Source organism: Lissotriton vulgaris, chromosome 4_1 (genome assembly GCF_964263255.1).
Source record: "Lissotriton vulgaris chromosome 4_1, aLisVul1.2, whole genome shotgun sequence".
NCBI classification, from domain to species: domain Eukaryota; kingdom Metazoa; phylum Chordata; class Amphibia; order Caudata; family Salamandridae; genus Lissotriton; species Lissotriton vulgaris.
Window position 1 is genome coordinate 957,231,208 of NC_141691.1, and position 15,674 is coordinate 957,246,881.

Here is a 15,674-nt window from a genome sequence, read left to right on the forward strand (position 1 = left end):
CAATCAAAAAAATACCTTCCATTTAAAAGAGGGAGACACAAGCCTGTGCCCTGACGCTTGCAAATTGGCAAAGTGATAGGATAGTAAAGAGATAGAGAGAAGAGATTTTAAGCAAAGAGTGAATGATTTCTGAAAATGAAAAAATGACAGAAATTCAATTACACCATTATACGCATATCACATTTGGTATACATTTAAATATATGGTGTTTCAACAAGTCGACGGCGTTTTGATCCCTTTAACATGATTCATGGGATCATCATCAGGACAAGAATTATGCGTAAAGAGTATTGGACACAATAGCCTTGTAAATAAGGCCTCCTTTCAGGCCATAATTAGCGTGAAAGAGGAGGGCAATGGGTCTTGCGATGGGCATTCTACCACAACCCCGTTCATTTTCACACTGCCCCATATTTACATGGGTGGCGTAAATATGGGACAGCACCAAACTTAAGATAAAAAAAATCCTGGTCTTACCCTTGCGAAACGAGGAGAAATGCTTTATTTCTACTCATTTTTGCTGTTTCTATGTGTGCTCCATTGTGCAGCACACATTGAAACAGAAAAACTGCATTGATTGTTTAGGTTCCTACACATAAACAATCTTTTTTTATATATATATATATATATGACGCATTGCAACTTCTGTGTGTGCTGCAGGAGTTACAAAACCCCATTGGTGATTGTTTATGTGCAAGAAGGGACACCATCCTGCACATAAACGATCTTTCCCTGCAAGGCAGGCAGTGGCTGCTGGTGCATCTAGTATGTGGGGATGCGCAAATATTGTCCATGACCTTGACTGAGCTCTCCGTCCAAAAGAGCTTGCAAAAAACACAACAAAAAACACAGCAGAATAATCTCACACATTGGCCTAAAAATCCAACTAGTGGATGCAGGCCTGAGCTAGACACTCGATTTAGCCGGAGGTCCTCTTTGACCCTCAAGCCAAAATAAACCGAGCCCTTATGTGGCCCTTGCCTGCCACCCACACTCCAACCCCAAGAATTAAACACAAGGCATAACCCCATGATGTAGATCAAGTGCAAGAGACACCCATCCCAAGGCCGAACCAAGCAATGTGGAAGATGAAAACCTGGGGCCAATCCCAGCCCCCGCTTTGCGACTAAACCGTGTGATCCTAGGAAAGCACTCCATCTCAGTGAGCCCCCCTCTTCCAGCACCAGACATGAGAACCCCCAAATACTCGAGCCCAGGAATAGCACCACACAAAAATCTCTCCTGTGTTTCATCCAATAGACTATGATGCTGCTTCGTGTACAATGAGAATATTGGCCACATAGGGTGCGGATCACAACTGACGTCATCTCCCATCAGCTCACCCATGGCATCATCATCAGGGTAGGGGGTGTAGGGAAGGGTCATGTTTCTAGTTCATGTCCATAAACCACAAGAGGAAGCTGACAGCCATGCAACATGGAGAAGCAACCCTGAATGGAAGAAAATCTCCCTGTGCCAAAAACACAGCGCTGTGTCTCCAGTCTGATGCCCCGTTCCCATCCTCCAAGAATCAAGGACAAAGAACCAAACCTTCACTCAGAAAAAAATATGTATCCAGTGACAACTCTGCACAGCGTGGAAATTGAAAATCTGGGACAATCTTGGCTTCGCTGCACCATTAAACTGTGTGATGCGAGGCAAACACTGCATTTCACTGAGCTTAACCCCCTCCCACTCCCCATCACATCGGAACACTTTCAAACAAGTGACCTAGGGCATGTGCTGTGGAAAAAAACAATCCTCTGTTTGAAGCAACCGATCACAAACGTGCTCTATGCACAATAAGCATCAGGACGCATGTAGAGTAGAGCAATGCAGGAGAAAAGCCAGCAGCGCGAAGTACAAGACAGTAAGTACCGATGAACGTGAAAGTCAAGAGCCCCCAGTAAAAAAAAAACAAGTGATGAAAAGAAGAGTGAATGCAGCAAGCTCACGTTGAAAACCTCTCTCCCCTAATAAATACCCTTCAGTAATATACCACAATCTGACATGCCTAAAGGGAATGTGTCTGTGTGCCACATAAATCCACCCAAATTGTAGTAAGTAGAATCTCTGGCTAATATTTGTAACACAGGATAGTTTAATGCAGAGCACAGCAAGACAAGGACCCAATGTAGTGTAGTTCCTAGTTTCCCACTAGGCCCTGCGCATTGGAATAACATAAACAGTAGTATCGACGTAGAAGTGCGGATCTTCCAGGCCTCTCCTGACTATGCTAAACTTAATTGGGTGTGTTACCAACTAGCTCAGAGGTCACTGGAAACTTTCTTCTCTGCATGGGAAGTGATCAGCTTCCCTGGCACAGACAAGAAGGGATTCAGCTTTCCAACAACCGTGCAACATGACAACTTTGCTCCTCAGATCAAGAGTCAATCTCTAGGGTCGTGTGAAACAATAGACAGGTATTTCACTCAGTCAGATTAGTGCAGATTACTTTCACAATATGTAGAGAATAGAGAGACGGGCTTTTGTCAATAAAGGGTTAACATTTATTGAACAGTTTTTCTTCTCGTACAAGAGAAATGTATTGCCACAATTGCAAGACTTGTTATTATAAAAAGTACGTACAGTAAGATAAGTATTGCGAAATAATACTGTAAAAGCATTGATATGGTTTCTTAGCCATACAATGGTTTAAAAGTAATAAAACATATATACAGTCATATATACATTAGGCTAAAATACTCAACTGGTGCTTCTAACTAAGCCTACCCCAGTGTGCCTGGCCTAAGCCTAACACGTGGAAGGGGAGTAAGTAAGTAGCTTTAGTTTAAGTTGGTTTTGCCAAGGTTTGCTTCAAGAATTCTCATCTAAGGGTTTAGTCAACACCATACCTCTGAATAGAATGATGGAGGTCTGGTATCTCCTTCAGGGGAAACTCGGTATCCCAGTCACCCGCGAGGGCAGACTAGAAACGCTGGAGCTGGATTTCTCTGCGGGAGAAAGGCAGCATCTCTCTTCAGCGCGTCGAGGAGGAGGAGGGGCAGCGTCCGCGGGCAGTTGGCATCTGCTGGGCTTCTTCGCAGAGGGACGGCTGTTCAGCTCCTAAGCTCACCACACCATCGTTCGCGCTTTAGCAGCGATAATGGTATCAGTAGCTTCACCACCAAAGGGACAGCAGCAGCATCAGCGTACTGCATGCAGCATACAACAGCAATGGGACACCAGCAATTGCTTAAGGCAACGTTGGTAATATTTATACCTGACAGGTGCCTGGTTTGACGCAAGTTTGCTGGACATAAGACGTCAATTAAAGATGTCACTAGGAAGTGATAGCTATCAGTTGCTCATTAGAGTTCCATTACTAATCAAAACACAGCAAGCGGGGATTTCCAGGTTTGCTGAGTTTTTATCTTGTTGAAGAACTCGGAGTGTTAATCTAGGAATATCAGATAGTGACTTCTGCTCTGTCATTGCACTAATTGGTTGCAAAGGAAGTGGCAGAGCTCTATTCTGGAATGTGGCTCTGTTCGTGTGAGGCCAGAGATGACTTTCTGAATATCGCACTTGAACGGTTATGCCAATATAGGGAATAAATGGATTTATAGCCGAATAGGGGCATAAGGTCACAGTATCGATCAGGAACCTAGATAAACACGCAACACCCACTCCACGTTTTCATGTCCATCAAATTACTAAAACTAGAGCAATTAGATGCATGTGTAACATTGCCCACCCCAAAATACATAAATGCATTCGAAATAGGCGTATATTGTAATACGTGAAATTTAGGTACTGTACGTTTTTGAAGCATAGAAATCATTCAAAATTATTGCATATGAAATCAATGAACGATTATGCAAAAAGAATTACACATGAAATATCTCTGAAACAGAAGAAGGGCGAGATAAATCATCACATATAAATGCATTGCAATAAATGTGCTAGAGGCTGATGTAAGTTATTATGTCTCTAGATGTGTGTAGGAATAGAAGTTTGAAGCTTCTGTTCTCTAAGAATAGTTTTTACGTTAAGCAAAGAATTGTTCGTGCCAAAAAAGGGTCAATATTAAAAAGTGTTCAATTCAAAAGAATTAATGCTCGAACGGGGAAATAGAGTTCCAACGCTCGGTTGGTGGCAGCAGCCTGGCCCTCGTGAACCCTGCTGACCATTCTCTGCAGCGTAGTCACTCTTCAGAAGCGGCTGCCCGCTCTAGTGCATTTTAGGTGCTAGCGCGACGGAATATTGCTATTGTCATTTTAAATCATTTTTAATTCATTCAAGCATTTTGCGGTTACCAATTACCTGAATTGTTGTTCTTTCTGTTGTCCGCCCCGTTCCATCGCGGCTGGTGCCGTTTGTGTGGAGGATGAGACGTGCCGCCATCTTTGGTGTAGCCGGACCACACTTAGCGGTCTAGCTATCACGGGAGGCAGGCCATATAAACAATGTGCATTCAGGAGCGCAGCGGACGAGCGCAGCGGGCGCGACGAATGCGCGCCGAAGTCGCGCATAAGTCAAGCCCGTCTGCGCCCGTCCGCGGCAGACCGGGGCTCGGGGCCAGACCCCCTGGTCAAATATATAATTACACCGCTGCATCGCTGCTGTCATTAAGACCCTCCGACAGCGCTACCTTCTCCCCGCCCGCTCACATCTTAAAGCGTGCCACCATGTATGGTATTCTAAAACCTGATTTTATGCTCACTAAAGCCTGTAAGCCTTCACCACGGTCTACTCCCTTTTCCCCACATATGCCTCAGACTACTCTAAAATGTTTATATTTAAACACTAGGTCCATGGTAAAACACCACTTGGACATCTTTCTTCTGCTTCAGGCCGAACAACCAGACCTTCTATGTCTATCTGAGACTTGGCTTAATGATGCATCCCTACCTGACATCTTGGCGGCAGTTCCCTCTGAGTACTATATACTGCATGTCGATAGGCCAGCTGGTAAGAGGGGCGGAGGGGTCGCTGCGATTATTCGCAAAAACCTTAAAGTCTCTCTTCTACCATCTTTTGATCTGACAGGATCAGATAATGTAATTTTTAAAATGGATTTGGACACTGGATCTCTTCTCGTGATCCTCATCTATCGCCCCCCTCAAAATATGCCTACTTTGCTGCATCCCTATCGGAACAACTTGCCCCCCTTATTATTTCCCATGACAAAATTGTACTGCTGGGTGATTTTAATCTCTGGCTGGACTCGGTGGAGTCTGACTCTCAGGCAGCCACATTGAAGGACACTCTCTCTGATCTTAATCTCATCCAACACATTCACCTTCCTACACACGAGAAAGGTCATAGCCTTGACCAAATTTGGTCTCAAAACATCTCTTTGGCAGTTAACTCCATCCTGCCTTGCATTTGGTCGGACCATTCTCTGATTAATTTCACCATGACCATTGCAAAAAATAGCAAACCTCTGCCTCAACAAGGTGGGAAGGCAAGAATGTGGAAGAAGGTTGACATTCCGGCCTTTCTCCAATTGCTAACCTCTACTTGCCCGACATTCGATCTGGACATAGAGAAATCAGAAGAGGTTTTTTCCGAATGGCTACTTCAGGCAGCTGAAGTTCATGCCCCCTGTGTTAACTTTTCCCGCTCTCGCCCCAATGATGCTCACAGGTGGTTTACACCTCACCTAAAAGTCCTCAAACTTAAAGTTCGTCAAATGGAGCGCAAATGGCGCGTAGCCTATTTAGAACATGACAGAGCCAACTTTCGCAAGGCCCGCAGGGAATACCAAAATCTCATCCTTAAATGCAAAACTGATTATTTTTCGGATAAAATTCTCAAGGCCCAAAATAAGTCAAAAGAGCTGTTCAATATTGTGGAGAATCTCAGCTCTAGCGACAGAACTTCTCTCCCAATGGTTCCTACCCAAGAGCTTTGCAACACACTTAACTCTTTTTTCTTCGATAAAATTTGCATGATCAAGCAAAGTATTCCCACTACTCAGCCCCCTCTTTTGTTTGCTGACACTTGGTACAACCCTGTCACTTTAGATTCCTACCCCCTCATAGATAATATCAAGTTACTCAAACTATTAACCAAAGTTAAAACTGGCTCCCCTGATGACATTTGCCCCCCTCACATCTTGAAAGAAGTGGGCACCAATCTTCCTGCGTGCTTACTTTCTTTATTGAATGGGTCACTCGTACAGGGCAAAGTTCCATGCAACCTGAAAAAAGCTCTTCTCGTTCCCCTCATAAAAAAGGCAGGAGCTAACCCGCTAGATCCCATCAACTATAGACCCATATCGTTGTTGCCATACTGTGCCAAACTGCTGGAGTCACATGTTTGTGAAACTATCTCCAGCTTCTTGGAAAAATCTGAGTATTTGGCACCGAATCAAGCAGGGTTCCGTCCTTGCCACTCCACCGAGGCGGTCATCCTCTCGTGTTAAATACTTTGAGGCGGAATGCAGATGCAGGAATCCATCAGGCGCTTGTGCTACTGGACCTCTCTGCTGCGTTCGACACGGTCGACCATACCATCTTGGTCGACCGTGTCGAGCAGGCAGGTCTCAGGGGCCCCGCATTGAGCTGGATCCGCTCTTTCATCTCGGGCCGCACACAATCGGTCAGACTGGGCTCCTTCTCTGCTCCCACTATACCTACCACCTGCGGGGTACCACAAGGTTCCTCGTTATCTCCCCTTCTTTTTAATGTCTACCTACGCCCTCTCTTGCACTCCCTGCGGAATGCTAATGTAACCATCTTTAACTATGCAGATGATTTGCAGCTCATCTTCCCTCTTAACACCATGGACTCAGTGGGCGAATTCCAAAGAACTATGTCCCACATATTGAGTTGGATGAGCTGCAATCATCTGAAGCTCAACCCGGGCAAGACCGAGCTGGTCCTGCCCGGACAGAGCCCACTTAGTTGGAATTCCAACTTTTGGCCCACTAACATGGGAGCGCCTCCTACTACGTCTCCCGTGGTTAAAAGCCTAGGTATTTTCATCAGCGAGGATCTCTCGCTAAAAAGACAGGTTGGAGCGGTGGTATCTTCCAGCATCTTTCAATTGAAGAAAATAAAAAAAATTGCTCGTTTCTTTTCTTCAGCAGCCCTCACACAGATCGTCCTCTCCTTGGTTCTGTCCAGGCTGGACTTCTCTAACAGCCTTTACCTCGGCCTCCAAACTGGTGAGCTTAAACGTCTCCAGCTTGTTCAGAACCAAGCCGCCAGGCTCCTTCTGAATATATCCAGGAGGCAATCCATCAGACCTGGCCTCAAGCAGCTACATTGGTTGCCAGTTGAGCAACGTGTGGCCTTCAAGGCTGGGTGTATTCTGTTCAGGTCCCTGAATGACTCTGGCCCTTCATTTATCAGAGATCTATTCAAAAAATACTGCCCCTCGCGTCACCTTCGATCCACCTATAAATCACTTCTGACTGTACCTCCATTCAAAAGGAAGCGCCTCGGAGGTAGCTGTTTCGACCACCAAGCTGCTGTTCTTTGGAATTCTCTTCCTCTCCATATAAAGCAGAATGATAACATCCTCAGCTTTAGACAATCCCTGAAAACCTGGCTGTTTTCTCAAGCTTACTACTGATAGCGCTGCTTTATTCTTTGACTGCCTTGCCCGGTTCCTCCTGCAGCGCCATGAAGCCTCCGGGCGTACGAGCGCTTAACAAATCCCAACTAACATTAACATTAACTAACATTAACATTTTAGCAGTTTTTGTTGATCAAAACTGAAGGCCGAATTCAGAGTTCATGGGAACGCCGTGTGTCGGATGCTTCTCCAAAAGTTATTGTTTCTGTTCGGGTGAGAACATCATATCAGACAGGCTCTCAAAGAATTGGTCTACAAAATCAGGTGACAGTTCAACCAAATTCGATAGTGCTGTAACTTGGCAGGTGTGAGAATGATTGCTGTCATCATAGTCGGGATCAGCAATGCTCACAGAAGGTCGTACCTGGGTGATGTTGCTTTTGTCACTCGCTCCACTGTTACCACCTAGTCGTAGCACAGGAGTCTCAACGAATGCCGTCATCAGGATTGGTAGCCGCTGGGGACAACACAATGCGTGAGCCGTTATTGGACTGAGCAAAGTATCGACGTCCATTGGTACTGCTGATGGAAGTGAAAGACAGATGTCCAACACGCATTCATCTCCGCATAGCATTCATCGTAGTACAGGTAAGATACAGTTCTGCCATATAGGTCTGAATGAAAGGAACCAGGTCATGTTTAGATATCTCAGCCTGGCCAATCCAAGGACGTTAGTTATCCTGTCCCGGTAGCGCATTGCTAGGATTGTCTCTTCCATTCCCATGGGAGCTATGTCTGAGCTTTGGCTTGCCATAACGAAGCAGGACGGTCAAAAATAAAATCCCTGCTACAAGTCCCAAAAATAAGGGTATGCCGCCAAAAACAGAGTGGACAAAATTAGGAACGATTCCCAAAATTGCCTGAAAAGGTGTTAGCAGTCCCGTAAAAATCGACTTAAATGTGCCTGGGATGCTTGTGGCACTAGACATGTTAAGGAGTTGGCTAAGCATTTCTACGAAATGCACGGGGCAATTTGTTGATAAAAGTTCATGAACTTCAGTAGCTGTCCTTGCAACTAGAAGATCATACGTCTCTTTTGATGACGTTATGGGCACTGTTGTCTGCAAAAGCACAGACTTCATTTTGCTTAAAGTATCAATTTGTATAACATAGAGATTCAGACGAGGCCAGATGGGAGTCACTGTGTCTGCAGGCCCACTCGGGAACAATGCCTGCATACAGCATTTGACCATGGATGTTACGCTTACTAGATAACTTTTCCCTGGCACAAGGCCACAACATCTGTGATCCGTTCTAAGAATGTAACTCCCGTTTGCAAGTTGCATAAAGAAGGGCTCTATCTGAGTTGCAGGTGTGACAAGCTGGTGGCATGAAAGGTTGTTAGAATTTCCATCACATGCTCTGTGTAAATTAATACCTTGACACAAAAGTATACCACTTAGTGAATGTTTACAGTTGTCACCACTAAGAAATACATTTTTGTCGCTGTCACTATAGCAAGAATGTGTGTATGGTAATTTCCATTCTGATTTTACATATCCTTTACCCAATCGTTCATACTGGCCAGTAGGTATGTATTCAAAGCACTTTTTAAATCGGAAAGTTGTTATCGGAATAGTGATAATTCCGTGTATTATCCATTCAATGACAGGGCTCTCTGACATTGTCAATGGTAATCTCTCAAGTTTTTCGATGCTCAGGATTGTATAGTCTGCTCCTTTCTGTGCCAAACTGATCTGTTTATCAGTAAGGTTAAAAATGGAAAATAATGACGTTGTGTTTATTAAACGCCAAGGCACATAGCCTGAACGAAGATTTTGCAGCGTCCAGCCTAATTGTACAATAGAACGTAATTGAGATTGGCCATGTTGTAACATTAGCAAGTCTCTATCTATCACATCAAAGGCAGAGGATACAATGTTGTCCAACGAATATATTCTGGAAGACAGAGTCATTAACCCATTGTCTACAACAGAAAGTGATTTTTCCAAATTAATACGATCAATTTCTCGTATTTTTTCAGCTGTTTCAATTTGTGTGACTTTCCAAGCCTCGTTGTACGCAGCATAGATACTGGTCGCTATGAAACGCTTTTGACGCTATTTGCGTGGTCCAAGAATGAAATCGCGCAAATCAGCACCATCTTTTAGTAAAGACAAGTGTTGCTTAATTTCAGCCAGTGTGGATGATGTTAGCCATTCAAGGCAGAGTTTCCCTACACTGTATGTTGTTATTATCCCTGGATGTTGTCTCTGGGAGTATCTAGGGTCTAGTCTGGTCATTGTTAACCCCTGTGTTTTGTTCAGGAATCTATCTTGACAGTTGTTTGTGTCAGTAGGCCAGATTAACCACTTTTTCCAATCAGGATGTGTTCTGTTAAAATGTAAAATTTGTGATACGTCTAACTCAATATCTGCAGTTGCATTTTCAGGTATTGGCTTTGGTATAGACGTTTTTTTAAGGTCTTTGATCTTAGCTAGGCCAAGACAGGATGTTTGGTGTATTGTGTCATTTAAAAACAACATTTGTTCTGGTATCATGCAGGTTCTAAATAGTGCTTCAAGGCCTTGTACCTGCCAATCTTTTGTACCCCAAATTGTTTTCGTTTCAATGTTATCTTTCCAATAATCAAAACCAAATGTCATCATTTTATCATAAAATGCTTCTGAATATATCAATTTAGAATTTGTCAGCATTGTTTTCATTCCTGTTTTATCTAACAGTTTGTAATAAAATGTTTCTGCATCACTGGTGTTAAACCCTGAGAAGTATTTGAATTTCTCAAAAAATGCTTTAGAACTGCTTTTAGGTGGTGTAGCACAATGTTCCTATTGATTATACATAAAAACATTTCTAGGCTGTGCAGATTTATGCAAGTAATGATCACCATAGTGTGTGTAGCAGAATAACTGCTCATAACTAGATGAACCTTGTAAATAATCATGATCTGTGAATCTAGCTGACATTACTAAATCAGACATCATATCATTAATACTGTTAAAGTCCCAATCATCAGAGAATGTACTAGGTTTTACAAAGTCACTTAAGGAAACCTTCAGTTGATGAGGATACTTCAGGATTTCGACCGGACCATAGATCTCATAGTCTGTTTTCTCCCATACTACCCCACCATGTATTGGAATTGCTGTGACATTTACTGTTGACAGTTCTCTTTTCTTCACATGGGATGATCTGTGTGGTTTCAGGACTAGGTTGATGTTCTGACTTGCTGTGTCCATTGTACTATATTTTCCCTCAATGAATTTTCCCAAACACAGTACCATGATGAGCCAAAGCAGGAGGAAAAATACACCTAGACCGAACCAGAACTCTAACCAAGGGGAAATAAGGTAGATTTCCTTCAGTTGATGAAAGAATTCCGTTGCTTTTTCTTTAAGAGTCATTTTTGTTTCTGGCATCACTTCGGGGTCGTTTTGATCTTCAGAGAAGTTGTCGAAGTTGATGAAATAACCAGAGGCAGTTCTGTTAATTGATGGGATTGTTCTTTCAATCTGTCTTTCGGTAGCACTTTCTGATGCCACATTAGTGTAGACTGGAGTTTCTTGACGAACTGTTTCAATCTGTGTCTCAAGAGGCACGAGTTCCATGGCATTATTGCATAGTCCTTCTCTGTGCACTGCAGGCTGATCGAATGTGATTAGTCTTTCAGTTTGAACCTCTTGGATTGTTGCAAGTTTGGGTATTCTGTTGTTTCTTGGGAGTCCACTGGGCCTACTGTTGATTATAGGCCACATGCTTGTGGTTTTACCAGATCGATAGACACGACTCTGTTCTCCTTTTTACCAGCAAGGGGCAGTAGTACAACTGATCTTGTTCCGGTGACTGCCAAGACAGGTACTGCTTTTCTGTAAGAAGGCCCAAATTCCTTCTTCACCGCGATCTTTTCTTTGACTAGATCCCCAATCTTTGGAATCCAGACAGGCCTTGCTGGGGCTGTTGCTTGTGGTGCCTCGTCAGTGGTATCTGGCTGTTGCTTTAACTTTATGTTGCTTAAGGATTTTCTTGTTTCATTCAGTTCCTGTAAAACAGCCAAACGATCCTTTACATCAAAGTCTGTTGTTTTTTCTTGTACCACTGACATCTGACTATCGAGGTCCTGAATGTTCATTCTAATTCCGAACAATAGTTCGTATGGGCTGAAACCTTTCAGAGAATTTCTTGGCAAGTTATTAAGACTAGTGTGGACACTTATTAAATGTTTGACCCACCCAGCGCCTGAACCTAATACCTTCGCTGTTATAGATCGCTTTATGTCTCGTTTTTTTCTTTCTACCACACTATTCCCTTCGGGGTGCGACGGACAAGAATACTGCAACCCAATTCCCAGGCTGGCCATGGCCTCCTTATAAGCTCAAGAGCTGAAAGCAGGACCCTGGTCAGAATGGAACGTGGTAATTGCGTATGTGCCGATAAAGACTCGCAAATCTTTTATAACCGTTCTAGCGTCAGCCGAGCGCTGGAGACCATATTTTTTAAGTGTGTTTAGCCTTAACTATTAATAGGACGCAGGATGGGGTGTAGGCAGCGTTATGCTTTTTCTGATTGGTAGCCGGTAGCATGGTTCACCACTGCGATCTCTGTTGCAGTCTTGACAGTTTTTTGCAAACTCATGAATGCCTTCACTCATTTCCGGCCACCAGTATACTGATTCTAACTCTCTCAGAGAATCCCTTATTGTTTGGTGTCTCAGACCCAATCCCATGTGTGCGTCTGCTATTAAAAATATTCTCCTGTTCATGTTTGGAATTACCCTATCCCCCACTCCAGGAATTCGAGCAAAAGGAACGGAGTTTGCATCGATTACGTATGCATAATTGAGTGGATAGTTCACGGGTAGTGCTGCACAGTCGCCTTTTACGGTCGTTTTTACTGCCAGCATGGTTTCCCCGTCTATGTATTTTTCTGTACGCTTTTTTGTGGCTACGGAAGCCGGTTTAGTTGCTTCCACTGTGGCTGTATTAGCCAATGAATTCCCTGCAACGTGAACGCCATCACGTTGAAGACTCTGTGCGTGAATCACGTGAGTCTTTTGTAGTTCTTTGTGTAAAAGAGCTACCTGTTTCCAGAGCAATTTATGCTTTATTGTGGCACCTGTGTCATCTTTGTAGTCGTTTTCAATCCACCTCTGCAGTTTATTATTGTAAGAGTTGACGCAAAAATGAGAATCGCACACGATAAGTGTCGGGAATTCACGTTCTGCATTTTCGAGCGCCATCTTTAAACATCTGATTTCAGTTCTCTGAACCGAACAGTTTCTTACAGATTCAGTTTTTGTTACTTTCGGTCTGAATTTACCGCACAGCCAACAACCTTTAATAATAGCACATGCTGCATCGTAGGATTTGCTCTCTACGTTGAAATGCTGTACAAATCTTTCTGTATAGATTATACAGACGTATTGTGGGAGAGGCAGAAGTTCGATTGGCAGAGGATATTCTTCTTCATATTCTAAATCATTCAGTTCTTCTAATTGCGGGGCGAAATAGTATTTCACATCTTCCGCTCCTAGAGAATCTACACACTGTATCCATTTCGGATCCAGTGACACTGTAGGCAGGTTTACTGGGCTGAATAGCGCCTCGAAGGCGGATTCCGCTGTAAGGATATTAATCCTTTTGCCGTGTGCTAGTTCTCGTTCATTTGCTAATACAATTTGCACTGCTTTCACGGTTCTTCCTGTGTGACTGAATGTTTTTTCTGCTTGTGTGTACAAGTGTGATTTGTAAGCTATTGGTACCTTTTCTCCCTCATTAGAGGTTAGGTATGTGAATCCGCATCTTCCTGGGATGACTCGGATTACAAGACCGCGTGTATTGTCACCTGTATCTAATTTAGTTTTAGCTAACATGTCTGTTTGCAGTGATCTCAAAATTTCTGTGTGTTTATGAGTCCAATTGATTTGTTTAAAATCAGGTTTAATTAGTTTGTAGAGAGGTTTAACCCTCCCTGCGTAATTTAGAATGTAAGTTCTTCAGAAATTCAGAAAACCTAGTATGGATTGTAAATTCTTCCGCGTTTTTGGAGCTTGGAGTACAGCGCACTTCTCTAAGAAGTTGTCCGCTAGGCTTTTCCCTTCACTTGATAACTCGTACCCTAAAAATAGTACTGTCAGATGGGCAATTCGAGACTTTTTAAAGGTGAATTTGTAACCCTCTGCTGCGAACCCAAGTATAATGGTGATCACTCTTTTCAAGTGAGTATCCAAGTCGTCGTCTGTGATATAGATATCATCTACGTAAGATAATGCCTCATCATCATATATTTGTAGTAACTCTGTCACCCTAGCTGAGAATAGTCCTGGGCTGTTCTTGAACCCCTGTGGGAGTCGACAGAATTTTTCTGCGACCCAAATGCTGAGAAAGCGGTCAAATATCTGCTTTCTGGTGCAATGTTTTGACAAAAGAAACCATTAGATATGTCTAATGTCGTTTTATATTTTTTCCTAACTATGTTATTCATTAGGGCTGCACTATGCGAGTTTTGTACTGCAAATGTTTTACAACATGTATTAAGGTGTCTGTAGTCCAAAACTAGACGATATGAATTGTCTGGCTTGGAGACAGGAAACAAAGGATTGTTCATTTGAGAGGTGCATGTTTCAATCACCCCCTGGTATTCAAGTTGATCTAAGATCTCCCTGACTTGTTTTTTAGCTTCTTGCTTAATGGGATACTGCCGTTGGGCAGTTGGTTCACTTTTTAATTGGATTTTGTGAGGAGTTGAGTCCTCATCCCATCCTACATGATTTTTATATAATGCAGGTGCCTGGGCCACTGCCCATTTCCTTGCATATGTATATTTTTTGTGAATCGGAATGTGATTCGAGAAGGCAGGCATAATCACTTCTTCGCCACGAGGGCACTCCCTGACAAACTCTGGGGGCCAATCTTTTTCAGCTAACAGAATATCATAGCCTTTTGAGAGATTATCCCAAAATAGACCTCTTATTTTCCTAGTCTTATCACCCTCTATACGCAATGTTATTTCGTATATTTTATGGGGCTCGCTAAGTCTGGTGTCGGCAGTTTCAACCTGAATGTATTCATTCGTGTCCACTGTCTCCAGATGACTCAACAAGATCTTGCGCGCTATACTGATTTCTGCTGCACTGTCCAACATTGTCAATGCCCTCTCCCCGTTTTTCAACTGTGTCCTCAGTATTCTCGGCATGTTCGATTACACTAATACTGGCTACCTTCTTTTTCTGAAATTGAGATTTTTTACTCTGAGCAGGTTCCTTGTCTTTGGACTTGGTGTGCTCTCCTGGGTCTGACCGTCCTCTTCTTTCCGATTTCTGTGGAAAAGATCGAGAGGGACGTGTATCAATACTTTGATATCTATCAGGTTTTTTCAGATTATCCCTATTTCTAAGGTTGTATCTTTTCTCAGAGGGCTCCCGCTGGAGAGACTGGTGTTCTCGAGTCGGAGTTCTTTCCCTCCGTCGAGGAGACCTTCCTCTGGTCTGGAAAACTTTTTCCTTGGGAGTGGATTGTTTATTTCCATCCCAGCTCTTTTTAGGAGTGTTGGAATTATTTTTAATAAATAATTTTTCAGGATTTTCGAGCAGTTGGGGCTTAACCGGATTTCCACCCAAGCTGTCTCTACCTAATTCTTCATAGCATTTTTCTATGATTTTGGCAAGCTCAAATGGCTGATCTTTTACATCTGTTTCCTTCAACTTCTGGCGACAGATGCTGCTTCTCCTTTTATGTTGGCTAATAACATAGCCGAGACCTGCTTGAAGTCTTTCAGTAATTTCATACCAAGAGTTAAAGCGGGCTCTGGACCGTATTCATTTTGAATCTGTTTTAGCACTTCTGGTATTACCGCCATAGACGGAACACCGTGTGTTTTTGTGTAAATGGAAGCAAAGACTGTACCCCAAGTGTCACAGTCCTCCACGTGTGGTGCGATTCACATAGGAAGGCAGATGGTCAAGATTCTGTGTTTCTCTATAGGAGTAGTATCAGGAAATACTGCCTCTATTTGAGTGATTTTCTGTGCTAACCAGAAAGGAATTTGTTCCCGTTTTGCGGGTGTTTTACCAAGACATGACTGTATGTTCTGTGGTGTAATTTTCTTAGTGTTCCCCTGATGAGGGGTCAGCTGTGGTATATTAACAGCTGGCTGGACTGTTGCAGTCCGCATTACATATTGGACTA